Source organism: Mesocricetus auratus, unplaced genomic scaffold, assembly GCF_017639785.1.
Source record: "Mesocricetus auratus isolate SY011 unplaced genomic scaffold, BCM_Maur_2.0 Super-Scaffold_100004, whole genome shotgun sequence".
Lineage (NCBI taxonomy): Eukaryota > Metazoa > Chordata > Mammalia > Rodentia > Cricetidae > Mesocricetus > Mesocricetus auratus.
In genome coordinates, this window is record NW_024429189.1 from 10937107 (window position 1) to 10959437 (window position 22331).

Genomic DNA, 22331 nt, shown 5'->3' on the forward strand with positions numbered 1-22331 from the left:
TCTTCTTTTAGTGAATTGAAACCTATTTAATGAAACACTCTTCGCATGTTTTTAATCAGTTTTCAATGAGCATGCGAAGTGCTGGAATAATGGGCTCATTCTGACTGGAGGATCCCACTTTAGTTAGAAGCATGTCACATAACACATTAGATATGGGAAGTGAATCTGTGTTCTGTGACTTAGATGTCTAGAATAACACTGTTTACTGAAGTATTGTAATGTTAACCTATTCTCAGTGTGTGCTCTGCTCCATTATGGTTAATGGAGTGGAAAGTCACTAAAGGTCTGTTTTCATTAATGCGCTACCAGACTGGCTTCTGAAGCATATTAGGTTTTGTTCATTTTGAAGTCACCAATCAGTCTTTCTAGTCCAAAAATGCTATAGAACTTGGAAACTGTCAGCTTTGGCTTCAGTGGAAGTATGATTTCAACATAAATACTTGCCAACCAACTGAGTTCTCAATAGTGTAGGACACATTGAGGTTTACCTTGGACTGGGATAACAGAACAGAAACTTGGCGCTCAGCTTCTCACATGGGAGGATGGCATGGGTGAGTATAAAAAAACCTAGAATCTTTTTTCATTTTTCAATATATTTTAAACTGATCATTTGGTAATTTTATATGTGTTTACAATGCATTTTATAATATCTATGCTCACAGTCCTTCTGACTCCTTGGTGACAGCAGCACCTTGTCTCACTTTCATTCTTTTTAGTGAATGTCAGTGCACATATCATACTGGCAGCAGTAATGTCTTTTCCTAAAATGCTACCATACGTGACAAAAACTGTGTTAGGGTTTAGGATGGTAAGATGTTCTCTAATAAGAGGTTATACAATAAACAGAATTAAAAGAACAAGAAATTAGATTATTTCCTAACAAACTAATATCTAATCACTTGTCCAAATTTTAAAATGCATTTACATCAATGATTTCACATTTTTGAGAGTTATTACTTCAATTTACAAGATATATTGAGATAAGTAAATGCGAACCTAACTCATCCTTTGAAATATGTATCTTCACCTTCAGGCAGACAACCACTATTCAGACGCAGGTCATTTCAGTCAGGTGAACAGAAAAACAGACCAGACCATCCAGAAGAACAAATAGGCAAACTCAGGAAGAGACTCATTGTTTGATGAGAGACCATACCATCCACCAGAACTCCATATAGAGAGCCCAACCACAGATCTGCTTCTCTTTCTAAGCTCCCTGCCACACACACTATCTCCAATCCACATTTCTCTCCTCATCACCATGACCCACCACCCAACTTGTGCAGCGACTTCCTGCTGAACCAGAGGTCATGCTGGCTGTCAGAAATCCAGGCCACAAAAAAAACAGAAGACCAAAGAGGAAACACAAAACAAGTAACAAGACACTCATCCAGCAAAGACATAGTCAGAAATTGGAAACTAGACCTATAATCACTCCAAGTCAAGACACCTACACAACAGTGTAGGAATACAAGAGCAGCCAGTGCAATATGCCATCAACAGAGCCTAGATATCCTGAAACAGCAAGGCCTCACAGCTGAAACACAAGAAAACAACATAGGAAGATGATAGAAGTCTTTAAAGGGAAAATGAATAAATCAAAACAAATATTTGGAGAAAAAGAATAAATCCCTCAAAGAAGGCCAAGAAAACACAATTATAAGAACTGTGTAAATCCTTTACAGAAAGTCAAGGAGAAAACAAACAAACAAACAAACAAACAGTTGAAGTAAAAAATGAAACTCTTCAAAACCTGAAAATGAAAATATAAACAATGCAAAAAACACAAACAGGAAATTCTGGAAATGAAAAATCTAGATAAGTGAACAAAACTATAAACATAAGTATCACAAAAAATCTATTAGATAGAACAGAAAAGCTCAGACATGGATGATGTAAAAAAACAAATAGATAAATTAGGTGTAATCTGCACATAATAAATATTAACAGAGTAGCCCTTTCACAGAATTTTATCCAGACACAGCAATTGAAACACAATTTCCTGACCCATACCTTATATTATATATGGGAAACCACAAAAGCTGGGCAGATTCAGGGTACACTGGCAAGACTGTGTTCTATATTTATGTTTTGACATCTAGGAATAATAAACATGTCTCATAAATTGAAAGTAAACATTTGTCACAGAAGGCATGAAATCACGTTCAAAATCAATCCAGGGATCAAATTGTACCTATGGTAAAAGGCCCTATGCCTTTTTTCCTGGCATATCTCTCACAGTTCCCCCCAAGACATTGTTTACCATGCATCTTTCTTTTTACTGTGTTGTGACAATAACATCAAGTCATTGAAGAAGATATGAGAATATGAAAAGACCTGCTCTCCCCACCCCCGTATATAGATTAGTTGTAGTAACATCATAAAAATGACCATTTTATCAAAAGCAATCTACATATTCAATGTAATCCCCATAAAATTACAATACAATTATTTACAGATATTGAAAGAACAGCATTCAACTTCATATGGAAAAAACAAGGATTGCTAAAACAATAACAAAATAAAATAACTTCTGTAGGTATTACCATCCAAGATTTCAAGCTATATAACAGTTACAGTAATATAAAACACATGGTATTTGGGATAAAAACAGAAGGGATGAACAATGGAATTGAACTGAAGCCCCAGATATATAGCCACACACCCATAAACTTCTGATTTTTGATAAAGAAACCAGAAATACACAATGTAAACTTTCAACAAATGGTGTTGGTCTAACTGAATACCAGAAAGTAGAAGAGTGCAAATAAATCCATACCTATTACCCTGCATAAAACTTAAGTACAAGTGGATCAAACTCCTCAACATAAAATTAGATGCATAGACCATGATAGGAGAGAAAATGGGAAATATTCTTGAACATATTTTGTATGTGAGAGAACTTCCTGAACAGAATATGGATAGTTAAGGCACTAAGATCAACAACTAATAAATGAGACCTCAGGAAATGGAAAAGTTACTGTATGGCAAAAGACACTGCCTATAGGACAAACCAGGTGCATCAAGAATGAGAATTTTTTTCACCAAATTCACATCTGACAAAGGACTAATATCCATAATATATAAAGAACTCAAGAATGTAGATATAAGCAAGCCAAAAAATTTTTACTTTAAAAGTAGAATACAAATTTAACAGAGAATCCTCAACAGAGGAGTCTCAAATGGCCAAGAAACACTTAAAGGAATATTCAACATCCATAGCAATCAGCAAATAGAAATCAGAATGACTCTGAGATTGCCTCTTACAGCTGTCAGAATGGCTAAGATAAAAAACACAAGTGAGAGCTCATACTGGGGAGGATGGGGAGCAAGTAGAATACTCTTCTATTGGTGGGGGCATGCAAACATGAACAATTACTTTACAAATTAATATGGCAGTTTCACAGAGAAATTTTAACCAATTTACCTCAAGATGCAGGTTTACTACTCCTAGGTACACAGGCAAAGGATGCTTTATCTACCAGAAGAACACTTGCTCATCTAGCCAGAAACAGCCTAGGTGTCTCTCAACTCCAAAATGGATAAAGAAAATGTGGAACATTTACACAATGGAATATTACTCAACTTTAAAAAATAACATCATAATATTTGTTGGGTGAGGTAACCCAGACCTAGGAAGATAAACATGCTGTGTATTCACTTATAAGTAGATATTATCTGTAAAGTAAAGGGTGATCATGCTACAACCCACAGATCCTGAGAGGCTAAGAAACATGGAAGTGCAAAGGAGGGAATGTTTGGATCTTCCTGGGAAGGGGAAATAGAATAGGTCTTGTAGGTGGCCTGGGTGTAGGTGGTTATAGAACATGAAGGATCAGGTCACCAGGGGAGGAATGGATGGAGAAAGTATTGGGAGAGATGGCTGGAATTAGAGGCCCATTCCTAGAGCAATGCAAACTCCCTGAAATATATGAAAGTGAATCTAGAGAAGAATCGTAATAATAGGGGATAAGGAGCATGAACGTGACATCTTTTGTAACCAGGCAAAACTTGCAGTGGAGGAACTGGAACACCAATCCAAGCCACAAAGCACTGACATACAATTTTTCCTGTCTGCAAAATGCAATGGGGGTAAAGGCAGTCTTACAGTTCGGTAAGTGACCAACCAATGACAGATTCAATTTAAGACTCATGCCAGGAGAGGGAGCCCAAGTATGACACTGCCAGGAGGGCTAGGAACTAGAGGCTTGATAGATCAGGGACCTAGGATAGAACCAAATACTGTCAATGATTGATTCCTAATGATATTATTTATACATTTATAGAACAGAACCTAGCATGATTGTTATCAGAGATGCTTCATCCAGCAACTGACAAATGCAGATTAGAGACACAGAACCAAATACTAGTTGGAGCTTCTGGAATCCTTAAGAAGAGGGAGAGGAAGAATTGTAGAAGCCAGAATGTCAAGAAACCACAAGGCCCATAGAATGAATTACCCAGGGCTCATGGGAACTCATAGAAACTGAAGCAACAATCAGTGTGCTAGTATGTGTCTCTTCTAGGTCCTCTGCATATAAGTTATAAATTATTATTGTACAGTCTTGTTTTCTTGTGGTACTCAAAGCAGTGGGAGCACAGGCTGTCCCTGGTTCTTTTGCCTGTCTTTGGGACCCTTTTCTTCCTACCGGGTTGCCTCATCCAGCCTTGATATGAAGTATGTGCCTAGTCTTTTCCTAACTTATGCCATGTTTGGTTGATATCCCTGGGGATGCCTACTCTTTTCAGATGGAAAATGGAAGAGGAGTGGATCTATAGGATAGGTGAGGTCCAGCAAAGTACTGGGAAGAGAGGATGGAGGGGAAACAGTGGGCACAATGCAATATATGAGGATGAAGTTAGTTAATTTTTAAAAAGAAAAATGCATCATCAGCTTCTAAAGCAATTTTTAGTGTAGTTCTTCATGATGCTTAGAGTCAATATGCTTATAGTGCACTTCTTTTTATTACTTTTAGAAAAGTATTTCCATTTTTATATGTCAATTAATATTCAATACAAGATATTATTCTATGATTATGTTTAAAACATTATACATTGCTAGTTAAATACCATTTTCCAATTGCTTCATTTCCCCTACACCTGTGTTTGATTTTTTATGAGCACTGCATTAGCTAATAACAAAGTGTATCTTGAATGCTTACACTTTGTGTAATCTATCAAAACCAGCATTGTCCTGAAGAGCTCCTGCCCACAACACCCAAATCCCTGCCTTGTTTTCAGTTGGGGCTTTTGTAAATCAGGTCAATGATGAGCTTCTTGTGACAAGTTTTTGTCGTATTCATGTGTCTCATGTGATTCCATTTCACCCTGAATAATACGTCTCTTTGTTCTATTTCTTTATCGCATGTACATTGAAATATAGCTCTCTAATGATATAACTAAATGAAATAACTAGTGACTATGTATGTCTAAAACATTTTTTTGCATCACTGACAATTTTACCAAGAGAAAAATTGTAAATTTTTAGAGATAAAACTTTTCAAAGCTGTGCTCCAGGAATGTTTATAATTTCAATTTTGGGCTGGGTATATTGACATGTGCCTCAGGAAGCCAAAGCAAAATGACTATGAGTTCTAGATAGTTTGGTCTACATAATGATAGCCAGTCTTAAAGAATTACTTTATTCCAAATTTATTTTGTTCCAGAGCAGGAAATCATTTTTTCTTTCTTTGTTTTTTTAAGATTATAACATAATTATATCACATGCCCCTTACTTTTTGTCTCTCCACTATCTCATGCAAGCTCCACTTTATTCTCTTGAAAATTCATGGCAATATTTGTAGTGTATTAGATGTGTACATTGACTTTTATATATAACATATACTTGACGTATTCTATTCGAATTTTGATTATAAATATTTTCACAGCTTTACATTTCAATTTTCAAACTTCAATTGAAATTATTTCAATTAATCTTACATATTTCAAAATTCTCACCTGGGATATTTTGCAAACATCAATGTATTCTTCCTGGCCTACCAATTTTCTATACCTTTTTTTTCTGGCTGGTTGGATTTAATTTCTCTATAACACTTGTGTCATTCCTTAATAATATGGTAGCATATTGTCTGTCCTCACAATTGATAGGGAGTTATTAACAAGAGAATTAGAATGTATGTTTTGAATATATATTCAATTGAAGGTGGCAGGCATTTCATTGCCTTCTCACACAGGGAAGCTTCTTCTCTGGGAAATGTCACTGGTATTTCTCAGCCTTGTTTTTGAACTCCATATTTTTGCTATAAAATCCTGTTTCTCTTTGCTCTATTCTTTATTACAGTCCATAGCTACATCAAATAGCTCATAGAGGTCACTCTGGTGCCTGATCTGTCTTCGAACCTATGATTCCCTCTTCCCCTATTCTACCCCCACCCCCTCAACTTCCTGTTTCCCCATGACTAACTCCCTTCCTCTTCACCCCCTCTCTTCTTCCCAGGTCCCACTCCCCCCCACCCCTCACCGTGTTCCCCATCCATTCAGAGGATCTTGTCTCCATCCTCTTCTCTTAGGTACTATGCATAGTGATCTAAAGGGATAACACCAATTGGCAAGCTAAGCAATAGTGGAGGGACCACCTCGAATGCCCATCCCTGATAATGAACTTGATGTCTATAACCATCCGGGAGCCTTCATCCTGTGACTGATGGAAGCAGAGGCAAACACACAATTAATCACTGAACTGAACCCAAGGAACCCAGTGACAGAGAGAGAGGAGTGATGAGTAAATTGGCAAAGAATGGGCTGGCAAAACCAGCAGAGACAGCTGATCTGAACAGGGGAGAGCTCTTGGACCCCAGACCGACAGTGGGGAGGCCAGCATGGGACTGATCTGGACCCCCCAAATGTGAGTGCCAGCGAGAAGGCCTGGGCAACCTATGGGGCCCTGAGCTGTGGATCAGTGTCTATCCCTGGTATACAAACTGTCTTCGTGTGCCTATAGCACAAAGAGAGATGCTTTCTCAGCCTGGACTCTTAGGGGAGTGCCTAGACCCTACCCAGAGTAAAATGACAGACTCTAGATATCCCCTATGGGGAAGGATTTGGCAATAGGGTGGGAGGGAGGGGGGTAAGGGGAGTGCGGGAGGAGGGGAGGGAGAGGGAAATGGGATTGACATGTAAAACAAGCTATTTAAAATTAAAATAAAAAATGATAAAAAATAGCTCATAGAGTTTTGGTTTTTTTTCAGAAAAACACATATTGATCCTTGTTAAGAAATTTAAAATGTCAACTCAATATTGTAGCTTTAGTTACCTTTTCAAGTTAGTATTAGAACGTTTCTCACAGAAGCAATTCATTTGTATCCTAGGCATATAAAGCACAAAATAAGTGATAGAAAATGTAAAATGCAAAATAGAGAAGTAATTCCCTATGGTAGTTTTAATTATGATTGCCTCAAAGCTCAAATATATTTACACAATTTTTTCCCAGTTGGTGGAACTGTTTGAGAAGGATTAGGAGAGGCACGTGTTAGAGGAGATATGTCAATATGGGTTTTGAGGTTTCAAATGCCCATACAATCTCTCTCTCTCTCTCTCTCTCTCTCTCTCTCTCTCTCTCTCTCTCTCTCTCTCTCTCTCTCTCTCTCACTCTCTCTGTGCCATAGTTGTTTCAACTACTGCTCCTACATTAAATGCATCTCATCATGATGGTCATGTATGTTAAACCACAAGCCCCTGAATTAAATGCTGTCTTTTATGAATTGCCTCTGTTAAGGTATTTTGTTGCAAAAAAAAGGAACCAGGACACTCCCCTACTTATAGCACTGATAGCATGTAGAGAATGAAATATTTTAATACTAAGGGTCACAAAATTATCTTAAAACTTGCCCATTGGATAATTCCTATAATGAAGCATATTTTATTAATTTTCAACTACAACAAATAGAAATAGTAAACTAAAGGTCAAAATATCCCATGGATTATTTATATAGTTAAGTAAGCTTAGGTATTTCCATAACACAATCATTGCTATAATTTATAAACTAAGAACAAATCCAATCTTGGTGCTTACAGGGGTTGGGATGCAAAAGTCATTCTAAGGGATTGAAAACAAAAGAAGTGAATTTTTAAAAATATACTAAGTACACATAGAGTTACATGGGGATATATTGTTAAAAATGTAGAAAGCCCAGTCAATTTGAGGTGTGTCCAAATTACCAAAATTCACAAAATTTCCTATTGCTATTGATAATATAGATTTTAGGAATGAAGTGTTACTTTCTTTGGAATGGATATAAAGTGTTTACTAATACAATTCAAGAAAAAAAGCTTCTGAAAATTTCACAATATTCCCTGCAGCAAACTATTACTACCTTGGCAGCGAGTATCAGTTTGAAAGTGAAATTTGTGAACTTTCCCTGAGGTCTAAAATGCTGATTCTCAGAGGTACTCTATTCCTGCTGAGAGGAATTTGGAAACAGTTTACACATATAGGAAGAAAATTGCCAATAGTAATCATTTTAGAGACGTGGCTGAAAATGCCTTAGCCTGCAAAAGAATTGATAATAGAAGAGTTAGAGGCTAGTAACTTTGAACAAATATGAGCTTCTTACTTTGAGCATATGTGACTTACAGATGAGTGCAGGGCATTCATTAAGAAGTGTACTGACTTTCTGAAAGCAATTTCAATTTCAGGCCATCAGTGGTGTTCAAAGTAATGCCAATTCACTATATTAAATGTGACACTATACAAAGGAATAGCCAGATAGTTTCATGTAAGTGTTTATTGTCTTTTTAATATTTATTTCCTAAAATTGAATAAAACTCCACAAGCGCTATGGTTAAGATTCTAATAAAAATTTTTTTTTTGCCGACTCATACAGCCTCTTTGGAAATCAGTATGGAGATTCCTCAGGAAAATGGGAATTAATCTACCACTAGACCCAGCAATTCCACTCTTAGGCATTTATCCAAATGAGGCAGGTTCATACAACAAGGGCATCTGCTCCACTATGTTCATAGCAGCATTGTTTGTAATAGCCAGAACCTGGAAGCAACCTAGATGCCCCTCAACTGAAGAGTGGATAGAGAAAATGTGGTACATTTACACAATGGAGTATTACTCAGCAGAAAAAACAATGGAATCTTGAAATTCGCAGGGAAATGGATAGCACTGGAAGAAACCATCCTGAGTGAGGTAACCCAGTCGCAAAAAGACAAACATGGTATGTACTCACTCATATATGGATTTTAGATATGGATCAGGATAGTGCCAGTCTGCACTCCCACAGATAGAGAGTCTGGGAAACAGGAAAGAACCTAAAAGATATGCATATATGCATAGTACCCAAGAGAAGAGGATGGAGACAAGATCCTCTGAATGGATGGGGAACAGGGCGAGGGGGGTAGTGGGACCTGGGAAGAATAGAGGGGGTAAAGAGGAAGGGAGTTGGTCATGGGGGAACAGGAAGTTGAGGGGGTGGGGGTAGAATAGGGGGAAGAGGGAATCATAGGATCGAAGACAGATCAGGCACCAGAGTGACCTCGAGTGATCTAAAGGTATAACATCAATTGGCAAGCTAAGCAATAGTGGAGGGACCACCTCGAATGCCCATTCCTGATAATGAACTTGATGTCTATAACTATCCGGGAGCCTTCATCCTGGGACTGATGGAAGCAGAGGCAAACACACAGCTAAGCACTGAACTGAACCCAAGGAACCCAGTGACAGAGAGAGAGGAATGATGAGCAAATTGGCAAAGAATGGGCTGGCAAAACCAGCAGAGACAGCTGATCTGAACAGGGGAGTGCTCTTGGACCCCAGACCGACAGTGGGGAGGCCAGAATGGGACTGATCTGGACCCCCCAAATGTGAGTGTCAGTGAGAAGGCCTGGACAACCTATGGGGCCCTGAGCTGTGGATCAGTGTCTATCCCTGGTATACAATCTGTCTTCATGTGCCTATAGCACAAAGAGAGATGCTCTCTCAGCCTGGACTCTTAGGGGAGTACCTTGACCCTACCAAGAGTAAAATGATAGACTCTAGACATCCCCTATGTGGAAGGATTTGGCAATAGGGTGGGAGGGAGGGTGGAAGGGGAGTGCGGGAGGAGGGGAGGGAGAGGGAACTGGGATTGACATGTAAAACAAGCTATTTAAAATTAAAATAAAAAAATACACAAAAAAACAAGGAAAAAAAAGATTCTAATAAAATTTTAATTGAATATGTTATCCAGTAATGTAGGTGGAACTTCAGGGATTTGTGACAGCTGTGTCCTCACAGAAGTCATCAGAGACACTGTGGTCAAGACACCGTTGCACCTGACAGAAAATTGCAAAATATAGCACTCAAATAAGGAGTGCAAATCTGTCTTGAAAAATCAACCTCCACCACAGTGTTTTGAATGTCCACAGCTTTACACTGTCATTAAGATTTTTCTGGAGGCCTTCAAACCAGAATGAGGAAACCAAGGGGTTCCTGAGCCTCCCCAAACAAAGCTAAGATCAGCTATTCAATGATTTCCCCTTCAACTCTTTTCTCTGTATAGACAGACTCAAAAAAATGAGACAAATTATACTGACTCTTTTAAGAAAGTGTTAGCATGTATATTAGTTTCAAATCTCCATTCTTTACTTTACCATAGAATGTTAGAACTGTTGCTGTTCTTCAGAAAATAGGTGAAACAAAGTACTGATTTCATCAGACATAAGCAGGCAACAAGCGGGTGAGAGGGTGAAGGAGACACATGAATCTTGCTGTCTAGGCTCAAACTAGAAAAAGTACATTATAAAATCATTAAATTTAAAGTTTTAGTACTTTGTAATGTATTTTCTGAATAATCAGTATTGGCTGTCAACAAACAGAAAAAACTCCATTAAGGTATTTTGATACATAGAATATCTGCGTCTTAAAAGGCTAATTCTTCTGAATAGGTGAAACATAACAGCATGCTGCTGCTTTCCTTTATCAAAATTTCCATGCAGTACATGCAAATTTCAAAAGTAATTGCTTTGAGGTTTAAAACACCAAATCACAGCTGTCTGATACAAATCAATATTTTGTTTCTTTGCTATGGAGATTAAAGAGCCTTGGAAACAGGGCAGGATTATTCATTTCAACTATCATTGTACAGTATAAGAGGAGGAGGGAAGTTGATTTTCAAACCCTGTCCTGAGGGAAAGTTATGCTATGATATAAGCTTATCACAATGAAATGCAAGAGCTTCCATTGGGCATTATTTTTATGCATAAAAAATTGAACTAAGTTGTCAAATCTCTTTTTCCCTTGACACAATAGCATGAAGTGACAGCTGATGACTCATTCATTTTTAATCAATTCCGACGGACCTATTTCTCAAAGAAAGCTAGTTTTAGGATTCAATGAAAAAAAGATTTAAATTTCTACTAGAGCTTTACCATGTTTCCCCAGTGAAGACTCCAAGGAAATCAGCAAACAGCCATGCTAATTATAACTGTGATAACATTTCTGCCTCATCAAGTCAAACTTCCGAGAAATAATAAAATAAACCTATAAATATGACAATACTTTCCTCCCTTTTCCTACAGCATATGTTAGCAGCCTTTGTGCCTGACTTATTTCTTCAGAACAATAAAACAATACTCATAATTTCAGAGTCTGTCAGTAACTAGTTAGTATAGTTGCAAGGCCAGCTCTAAGAAAGCAGGCATACATGTAGGTCACACAATGTCTATTTCCCTACGGAGCAATATGACATAAAGCTCAGTTATAGAATGGAATATTGGAAATGTATGCTGGGTTTTTATAAGGGAGCTCTAGAGTTGCTATTGTCTTATGACTGACACATAATTTATTGAGAGATGAGTCTTCCATCTACCTGTCTGTTGTCAGTTTGGACTGCAAGCACATCGTTTCTCTTAAGTCTTGGAGATGCACACGTTAGACTGATATTCTCCAGCTCCTACCTCCTAAAGAGTTATTTCCATCATAAAATTCTCTTAGTGTGATCCATTCTTATACATGTGTGTGTATGTGCACACACTCACACATTCACACACACACACGATGTGAGAATTTCATGATTAATATTGAATCTTTTCCAACTTATGTAGTTCAGCTGTAAGCCAAGAGTTAAGAGGATCAAAAAAAGAAGTGAATTCCTGGATGGCTTCATCCAATAGCTGATGGAAACAAAAGCAGGGTTCCACAGCCAAGCACTGAGCCAAACTACTGGAATACAGTTTCAGAGAGGGAGCACTGATGAACAAAGGTGTCAAGACCACACTGGAAAAACCCACAGAAACAGCTGACCTGAGTAAGTGGGAACTCATGGACCCCCGTCAGCTGAGGATCCAACATGGGATCAAACCAGGCCCCCCAAACGTGATTGTCAGCTAGGAGCACTGGGCAGTTTATGGGCCCTCTGGAAGTGGATTCAGGATGTCTCCTTAGTGGATGAAAGGACCTTGGGAGCCCATTTTCCATGGAGAGATTCTCTTTTAGCCTAGATACACAGGGAGGATCTATGATCCAAATGACTTGACAGATTTGGAAGATTCCCTATGGAAGGCCTCACCCTCCCTGGGGAGTGAATGGGGAATGGGATGGGGGGATATTTGGGGGGCATGAGAGAATAAGAGGAAGAGGGAACTGGGATTGATATGTAAAATAAAATTGTTTCTAATTTAAATAAAATTTATTAAAATAAAAAACTGAGAATGTAATGTGGCACATGACTAATCTTTTAATATTTTATATGACTTAAAAGATGATAAGTAAGATATTACTTATCATTATGAAATTTAAGTCACAACCCTAATGTCATCAAGAAACAATATTTAGAGGTATAATGCATATTTTGCCTTTAAGTGCGTATATTTTGAAATTTCAGCCCTTTGAAGGATGGGACAAGGCGACCAATAATTTGAAGCAAGTCTAGATAACAAAATGAAACCCTGTCTCAGAAGGGGGATGATGAATAAGGAGCAGAAGGAAGAAGAGGGGGGGAGAAGGAAAGGGGTTGGGGGAAATAAATGAAGAAGGATGGGAAGGAGAAGAAAGAAGAGGAAAAGAAAGAGGGAAGAAGCCACAACCCATATTTATGAGTTTTACCTTAAAACAATTTCCATGTTCTTGATTCCACAATATTGGTTCCAATCTTAGAGGACTACTAAGGAAGTTGTTTTCAAATTGTAAATGTGTAGGCAGTCTACATACTGTTGGATAAGTATCTTAATAAAGATGTGCATTTTGAAAACACAAATGTTGAAAAACCACAGAAAGAGAATTTCAAGTCTGCCATCAGAAACACTTCTTATGCCAGCTCAAAGACATGTGTAAAGTCAATGCAGACTGCACAGTGTCAACGCCTTCCACTGAGCCAGTGCACAATCTACTACCTTACAAACTTCCAACTCTTCCCTTTCAGTTAAGGCAACTGTATCTCTTCACAGTTCCTGAAAATATAAATACAAGTAATATTATAAAACTGAGCAGATTGTACTTTTATATTTAGGAATATATTCATATATATATATGTGTGCGTACATGTATATATAAACATATACAAATATGTGTATGTGTATACATATACATATTTTGTGTAAAAACAATTAGCAAAAAAGATACCATGAATCTGAAAGAGAACAAGGAGAGATTTATGGGAGGATTAGGAAAGAGGAAAAAGGGGAAGGGATGATGTGATTATAATATTAAAAGTTAAATATGTGTGACAGAATGTGTTCATTGTAGTACTTCCATAAGAAACTTGGGTTCTAAAGCAACTGGTTAAGTTAAAAATGAAGAATTAAATACATACAAGTTTCCAGGAAATTCAGTGCTTTTGGTTGCTGTAATTTAAAAATCATACTTCCCATGAAACAGCAGAAAGCATTACTGTGGAGTTGCTGTTTCTGTTTCCTCTTGTGTGGTGACTAAACAGGTAACCAACAAACATTAATTGAATAATAAAGAGAAAACTTCAGCTTCTAGCTCCTTTTGAAAACTAGCTAAACTACCTAATCTTAGCTGATTATTTTGTCCTTGATGCCATCCAAAAGGTCATTTTTTACCACTTCAGCTAACAGAGTTCAACCATTTAATTTCAATACCCAGAAAAAAATAAATGTTTACCCAGGGAGCAGTCCATGCATGTGGGAATTTTGGTTAGTTAAAGCTTCAAGACAGAATAGTTTTAATTATGTTGCTTTACCTCCATGCTTCTTGTATTGTATGTCTTTAAAATAGTGATGAGTTTTCATGTAATTTCTTTGGTGCAGAGAGTACTGTGTATCTCTGGTCTATTTTCTTTTTTGGAAAATCCATTAGCTGTGTTTAAATACCTTTCAGAAGCCATCTGTTCCTCTTCCCTGTAGTCTGCAACCTCTTTTCTTACACAGACTGTTTAGCTCATACAATTAACCTAAAATCTTGCAGTTTTTTCTGACTGTGAGAACTGAAAAGATGTCAGAATCCTTTCAAAGCAATGCTTTAGGCTCCTGTAAAACATTAATTATATTAAGTGTTTTATTCTATTTGGGAGTTTGTGTTAAATTTTACACTGTATAATACAAACAATAAAGGAACAATGTGATGTACGGAAGCCAGGACAAATAACTCACAAGATGAGAATGACTGCATAGTGCACATGAAACCTGAACATTGGTTTCTGTCATCTCACAGACTGGGCTATCAGCTCAAAAGCAAGAGTCATACAGACAGTCAAAAGCATGTACATGGTACCTCCTTTATTAATCTATTTTTAAATTATTCTGAAATCAGAATAACTTTGGTAAAGACACTCCTGGTATACTTATTTTAGAGCATAGTACACACTGTATAACTAGATGCATGTCATAATGTATTCCAATATTTCAGCACCTTTATATCCATGAACGATTTGTTCTTCTGACACTCTCATTGTTCACATGGAAGACTTCTTGTAAAAATAATTATACAAATTAAGCAAAACAGACATCATCTTCTGACTTCAATACACATATGCACACATGAGCAGATGCTTTGTTTCATGCATGTTCACATGTGGGTGTGCATGTACACAATAATAGAATGGAACATCCATATATCTGCAATCAAGTGTTTTGTTTTTTTCATTCAGCAGCATATATGTCTTTTGTAATTTTCTTCATTAACAAATACTGATACTGACCATCTATCTCTTATAATGGTTTGAAGAACTACCAAATGACATCATATAAAGGTAACAATTTATAGCCACAAGCACTGCCTTTCAAACAAGCGATTCTAACATCAGTAATCTAGAGATCTAGAAAGAAATCTCACTCTCACATACACACTTACATATGTGTGTGCATGTATAAGGATGAATTAGTAGCAAATGGAGGGAAGACTTCTTAGGAAGTTTTTGAGAGTTCTAGAAACTAGAAGACTTTTAAGGGAACAAATCAGACAAATGGTGGAAGATACAAAGAAAATACACAACACAGTGCAGTTCTCACACTTTTATGGGTCTAGGATCAAGTTTGGAGGCATGTAGCTTCCTGTCAGGTTTTTCTCCTTGGTTTGTAGTGTTGTGCCCTGTGTGTCCCAAGATCCTGCCTTTTATGTTGTCTGCTTCTAAGTCTCTTCTCATAATGACACCAGTCACATTGGCTTACCATTGTCAATTCACTTAATCCTAAGAATCTCTGTTTTATGACATGTCTTCACATGCATGCACTCACATGCTGTCATCATTAAAATCAGGTCTTCCTTCATACAACATTTGAGGAGGGAGTGGAACATAGTCCATTCAATACAAATATCATTACAGCACCTTGAGTTTTGTTCATCTGTCTGATTCAAAATACATGGGGAAACAGCAAGAACCGATTCCTAAAGAACCAGTATGAGACTCATTTAACTTGCATTTTAAGATCCCCAACTTAAAATAAATTTGATAGTTATTACATATGGTGATGTTTTACAAGTTAATTGCATGATAAAGTTAAAATAAATTAACATGCGTACTATTTTCAAAGCAAAGTAAAATGAACACAGCCTTTTTTCAGTTTGTGCTTTTGTTAGAACAGAAGACAGACCCTGCAGTGGTCTACCTGAAGCCGTGTTCCATTTTCTCTACAGGGACACAGCTCATTTTCCCCTGGCTCATGTGGCAGACAAGGTAGTAATAATCCAGTGCCACTTGTTAATTAATCCTCTTACAAATTGTTAATTGATGCTACTTTCTAAGCAGACTCTCAGTAGAATTTCAAGTACATTACACCACAACAGATGTGATGATTTGGATCTGGACATCACTGATGCCATAGCTTATAACGTCGATGGCAACAAGAGGCTGATTTATCAAATCTATCAGTGTCTCAAGGACTGACTGAGCCAACACTAGGACGATGTGGTGAGAGGGGCATGGCAAAGCAGGGATGCGGAGTTCTTGAATACTAAGTTTTGTGACAGCAATGAGCAAGAAAAGATTTAGATCATTATTTACGTCCCCCAAACATGATTTAAACACAAATCTAAAATGCAGTTCCTGAATTTTCTGGCATTATTGTTTTTCTGGCACTTGTATGATGAATATATGTATAAAGTTGAGCTCCGTGGAACAATGTCACTGGGAACAAGACTGCTGAATACAAACACTCAGCATTTTTGGATAAAATACCCAATAGTCATGAGTATCAAGGGAAGGAAGACGTTTGACTTATGGGTTATAATTCCAAACTAGAAAATTTAGTTTCCTCTTCTCTCCCTCTCATCTTCCCAGCTCCCACTCCCTCCCACCCCTCACCGTGTTCCCAATCTCTTCAGAAGATCTTCCCTCATTCCTCTTCTCTGTGGTACCACGCATATCTCTCTTAGGTTCTTTCCTGTTTCCCAGACTGTCTGTCAGTGGAAGTGTAGACTTGCACTATCTTGATACACGTCTAAAATCCATATATGAGTGAGTACATACCATGTTTGTCTTTTTGTGACTGGGTTACCTCACTTATGATGGTTTCTTCTAAAAGAGGAAGAGAGAGTAGGTCATGGGGAAACAGGAAGTTTGAGTGGGGGGTAAAATAGGCGGAAGAGGGAGTCATAGGTTAGACAACAGATCTGGCACCAGTGAGACCTCTAGTGATCTAAAGGGATGACACCAACTGGCAAGCTAAGCAATAGTGGAGAGACCACTTTAAATGCCCATTCCTGATAATGAACTTGTGGTCTACACTATATGACATCCTAGAACCTTCATCCAATGACTGATGGAAGCAGAGGCAAACACCCACAGTTAAACACTGAACTGAACCCATGGAACCCAGGGACAGAGAGAGAGGCGCAATGAGCAAATTGGCAAAGAATGGGCTGGCAAAACCAGCAGAGATAGCTGATCTGAACAGGGGGAAGCTCTTGGACTCCAGACTGACAGCTGGGAGGCCAGCATGGGACTGATCCAGACCCGCTGAGTGTGAGAGTCAGTGAGGAAGCCTGGGTAACCTATGGGGTCCTGGGCAGTAGATCAGTGTTTATGCCTGGCATACAAACAGACATTGTGTGTCCATAACACAAAGAGGGATGATCTCTCAGCCTGGACTCTTAGGGAAGTGCCTGGACCCTGCCCTGAGTGAAATGACAGACTCTAGATATCCCTATGTGGAAGGAAGTGGGGATAGAGTGGGAGGCTGGGGGGATTGTGGGAGTGTGTGGGAGAAGGTACTGGGATTGACATGGGAAGCAAGCTATTTAAAATTAAAGTAATAAAAAAAGAAAATTTCTCCACTTTTATTACATTGCAAGTTGTAGTATTTATGATAGATCAAGTGAAGAGATCTAATAAACCCCTTTAATACTATAATTTAAATTCTCAAGGTATCGGGGATATGGCTTAATTATTAGAAGCATAGAAGGAGGGGAGAGGGAGTTAGGAGAAAGAGAAGGGGAGAAGAGGAGTGGAGAGGAGGACATGAGGGAGCAGGAAGATGGAGTCAGGGGAAGAATAGAGGAGAAAAAGAAAAGAGATATCATAATAGAGGGAGCCATTATAGGTTTAAAGAGAAATCTGGTACTAAGGAAATGTCCAGAGATCTACATAGATGATTCCAACTAAAAATCTAAGCAATAGTCAAGAGGCTACTGTTAATGCCCTTCTCTGATAATGAGACTGATGACTGCTTTATATACTAGAGCCTTCATCTAGTAGCTAATGGAAACAGAAGCAGACTTCCACAGTTAAACACTGGACTGAACTCCTGGAATCCAGTTGCAGAGAGAGAGGAGTGATGACAAAGAAGTCAAGACCAGGCTGGATAAACCCACAGAAACAGCTGACCTGAACATGGGGGAAATCATGGAATCCAGACTGATAACTGAGAGGACAGCATAGAATTGTTTCAGACCCCCTGAAAGTGGATGTCAGTTTGGGGGTCTGTTTAATCTGTGGGGCCTCTGGTAGTAGATGAGTATTTGTCCCTAGTACAGGAATGCACTTTGGGAGCCCATTCCACATAGAGGGATAATCTGTCAGCCTAGACACCCTGGGAAGGGTCTAGGTCTTGATCTAAATGATATGACAGAGTTTGTTTTTGTTTTTATTTTTGTTTTTTTCGAGACAGGGTTTCTCTGTGTTGTTTTGGAGGCTGTCCTGGAAATAGCTCTGTAGACCAGGCTGGCCTTGAACTCACAGAGATCTGCCTGCCTCTGCCTCCGGAGTGCTGGGATTAAAGGCGTGCGCCACCAATGCCTGGCCTATATGACAGACTTTGAAGGTTTCTTAGGGAAGGTCTCACCCTGCCTGGAGAGCAGAAAGGGAATGGGATACTGGACTGGTGGGGGCAGGGGAGGAGGGGAGGGAGAGGGAATTGGGATTGACATGTTTGTTTTAAAATTTTTAAAAAAGAAATAAAAAAGCAAAGTGCTAGCCTCTAAGCCAGAGGACCTTGGTTAAAATCTCCTAACTGTCTGCAACTTTAATTCCAGCAAATCTGATGCCTTTTTCTGGCCTCCACAGGCACCATGAATGCATATGCCGCACAGACATTCCTTCAGAAAAAAAAAAAAAACACATAGAATGAAATAAATATATTCCTAAATACTCAAAAGTATTTGGAAATAAATTAAATAAAAGTAAATCAAAATAAATAAATTAAAATTATATATTAATTTATTCATATCCATAATGAAAAGATAACATTATATCAAAAATGATATTTTCATATACTAAAATTATAGTTTAGTATTTCCTATGAAGAATAAAATATTTCCACAATGTTAAAAGCCAATTAAAATCCCTCTGATAAAAAGATGCATGAAAGAAAAGAACATTATTACTTTAAAATTATACAACTTTTAATATTCAATGAGGCTATCTAGACTGTGTACTTGGTAGATACTAAGTATTTAAGAATTGAATTAAATGTGACACGAACAAAGTGATAATACCATTAAAGACTATAAAATGTAATAATATTGTTGGTTAAAAAGTATTATACTACATGACAACTAACTGTGCTTCTTTCTGCTCCGGGATTAGAAAATATTAAGCTAGAATCATTCCAGACAACAAATTAACTTCTAACTTTAATGTTAAAGCGTTTCATTTTTTTTTCATGAAATTACATTAAAAAGCACTCTCAATGTAGATTTTGTTAAGTTGAACAATAGCACACAGCATAATTTTATGCCATTGTTTAAGAAATGCTACACCTTGGGGGAAACAAGATGTTTTATATCAATATATTAAACACCAGAGATATTTTATCTTAGAATAGATAGGAACTAGAACAGTGTTCCACAACAGTAGCGTGAGAGCTTTGGAGCACTGTCCTCTGTGGTATGTATGTCTTTTATCAACCCCTTCCTCAAGGCTCAGGGATCCCTCTAGAAGAGAAGACATAGGGACAATACAAGCCAGAGGTGGTGGATGACTCCAGTGCAGACGTGTCTTTCAGGCAGAAGAGGACTGATACACCTTAGAACTCACAAGAACTGTTGCAGCATGTACAAGACCCACACAGATTTGTGTCAGATGGTGCCACCACACTGAGAGGTGATTCTACTTCTAAGCAAGAAGCAATTTGCAATTGCTACCTACTGACAAAGGCAAAATCGGTTTTCTCCAGTGGGGTATCACTGGGAGTATAAGCCACTCTTCCAAGAAGGTTCCATGTCCAAGAATATTTTGAATCACACATAGACACAAACACAGGAAAAATAAAAATAAATTAAAGCTCCGTAGATTTACTCATTTTTTCTTCTTTTGTCTTGCTTTTTAGTTTGATTTCATTTTTATTTAGTGTCCTGTTATTTGGGTTTTGAAAGAGGGAGAGAAATGGAGAAACACAAAGCTGACTGGGCAGGCAAAAGGGAAGAATCTGGGAGGAGCAGAAGGAGAGGGGAAACATCAAAATAAATTGTGAAATTGTTAAAATTAAAACAAAAGAAAGAAATGAAGCCAATAAGGTATAGCATACATCTAATAAAACTGATAAACTTCATGAAGCAAAAACATGAGCACTTAAAGGGAATACAGGAGTGTTCTTCACTGGGCAAAGTTATGAAAGGATCATTGTTTGAAGATGGCCATTGCAAACTAGTAGATCTTCCAGAGAAGAGCAGAAACTTAAACATCCTACTTCTGGATTTTGGTCCTTTTAGAGCCTTGGGAAAAGGAACTATCAGTATGAGGCTAAGAAAGACCAAGAAACACTTACCAGCAGATCATTTACATGTAAGAAAAATACTACCATCTTAATGGTATTCTCAGAAAATACAGTAACCTGCAAGTATTAATAGGGATAAGTAACCAGCTATTTCACCTTTGCCAAAGATAATTATCATCAAAACAGTGATCACATGTGGTCCTTCATCTTCTTGGCTGGAAGGGCCTTCCTTCCTGTTACACAGCAAGCCACTGCAACTCTATTTAAACTATCACCACATCTGTGTCTTAGTAAATGGTAGCTATTTCTGCTAAGAAAATTTTCACAGCTACCCTCTAACTTCCAGGAAGGCTCCACCCTCTTACTGTCAAAGAGTGTACAACTTTTTTTTTTTGGCAAATACTCCCTTATTGCTCCCCGTTTTAGGAACTCACAGCAGTAATCAAATTTATCCCAGAGGCGTTTACAGCAGCAGTCAACACAGTGTTTTTCATGTCTGCAGTGGGCTAGGATATGGAAACAGTGGCCAGCAACAAGCCACCAGGAGACCAGAACAGTGAGAACAATGTAGAAAGGCAATGTCTACTAAAGATAGCTGCTGTTAGTTCTGAGGAGTCAGAGAAGGCATATGTTTCTATGGCTTGGGATTATTGCTGCCTGGGTGCCTATGGGTGAGAAGAAAAGCTAACTGAAAATAGAAACGTGAAGAGTGGATATAGATTAACCAACCAACCTAACACAGGTCAGGAAAGAGCATGTTGAACTTTAAAAGCAAATTAGACACTTAATAAAATTGAACTCAGGTATATTATTTCATGAACAGATGTCAGAAAACATAAGATTTCACATTATTTCATTATGTTCAAATTAAACAGAAAAAAATGTTGCATTAGAGACCATGTGAAAATGAATACGTGCTACTCATGTCCTGGCTTTTAACTCCACCATTTGTCCCAAGTACATCATCAAGCAGACAAATTGTTCTGTACAAACATCGGTTCCAAGATTTCTACTTTCCAATGAGCTGCTTTGCATTCTGAATATATACTTCAATAGCAAATTAGGTCAAGCATGCCATGATCTCCAAGTAAGCACCTGAGTTCTGTATAAGAAGGTTTTAATCAGCTACTGAATTTGACTTCTCCACATATTTACTAAGTACATGCCAACTGGGGGAAATCTAGGAAATCTCAGTCTGAGTTTACTACCATTGAAACAATGTTTAACTTCCCTTTGAACTCTGTTCCATATTTAGCACTGGCAGAGAGGGAAGTGTCTTTCAAATAGAGAGTAAATTAACCTCATTTTTCCTCATTTCCCATCAGATCAAAGGTTCCATCAACAGGCTCTTTCACAGATGCTTGCTTTCCTGGATGTAAGCTGTCTTGTCAGCCTAGCCTGCAGGATTACAGCATATAATCTGCAGAATGTTTATTTTCATATTAGCATGTTCAAATCTCACCGATATGTGAACACAGCAAAATTAGAGCTTGGTATTCTTGAGAAGTTTGACATTTTTCCCAATTTCCTTGATTAATGATAAAGCCTGTTCTTAGTTTACACACACACTTCTATCATCACAAAGATCCCAAATGCAGATGGCAACAGCACCCTACTAGGTTGTACTGTCTTATTTCGTGCTTTATTGCATTTACTGGCAACAACAGAATGGTAATTTGTCGGGAAGAACAGCTGTGTGCCAGGGGGAGGGGTGGCATTGTTTTTTGTTGTTATTTGTTTGTCTTTCCTTTTGCTTGCTTTTTTGTTTGTTT

General features: G+C 37.9%; 1 protein-coding gene and 1 pseudogene across 6 annotated transcripts in view; both read right to left on the reverse strand.

The window, feature by feature from the left end:
* The window catches only part of Lrp1b (LDL receptor related protein 1B), a 1890041-nt gene that overhangs the window by 464661 nt on the left and 1403049 nt on the right, over window positions 1-22331 (reverse strand). The window lies entirely within an intron of this gene.
* LOC106021057 overlaps window positions 1-22331 on the reverse strand; it is a 95784-nt pseudogene that overhangs the window by 70180 nt on the left and 3273 nt on the right.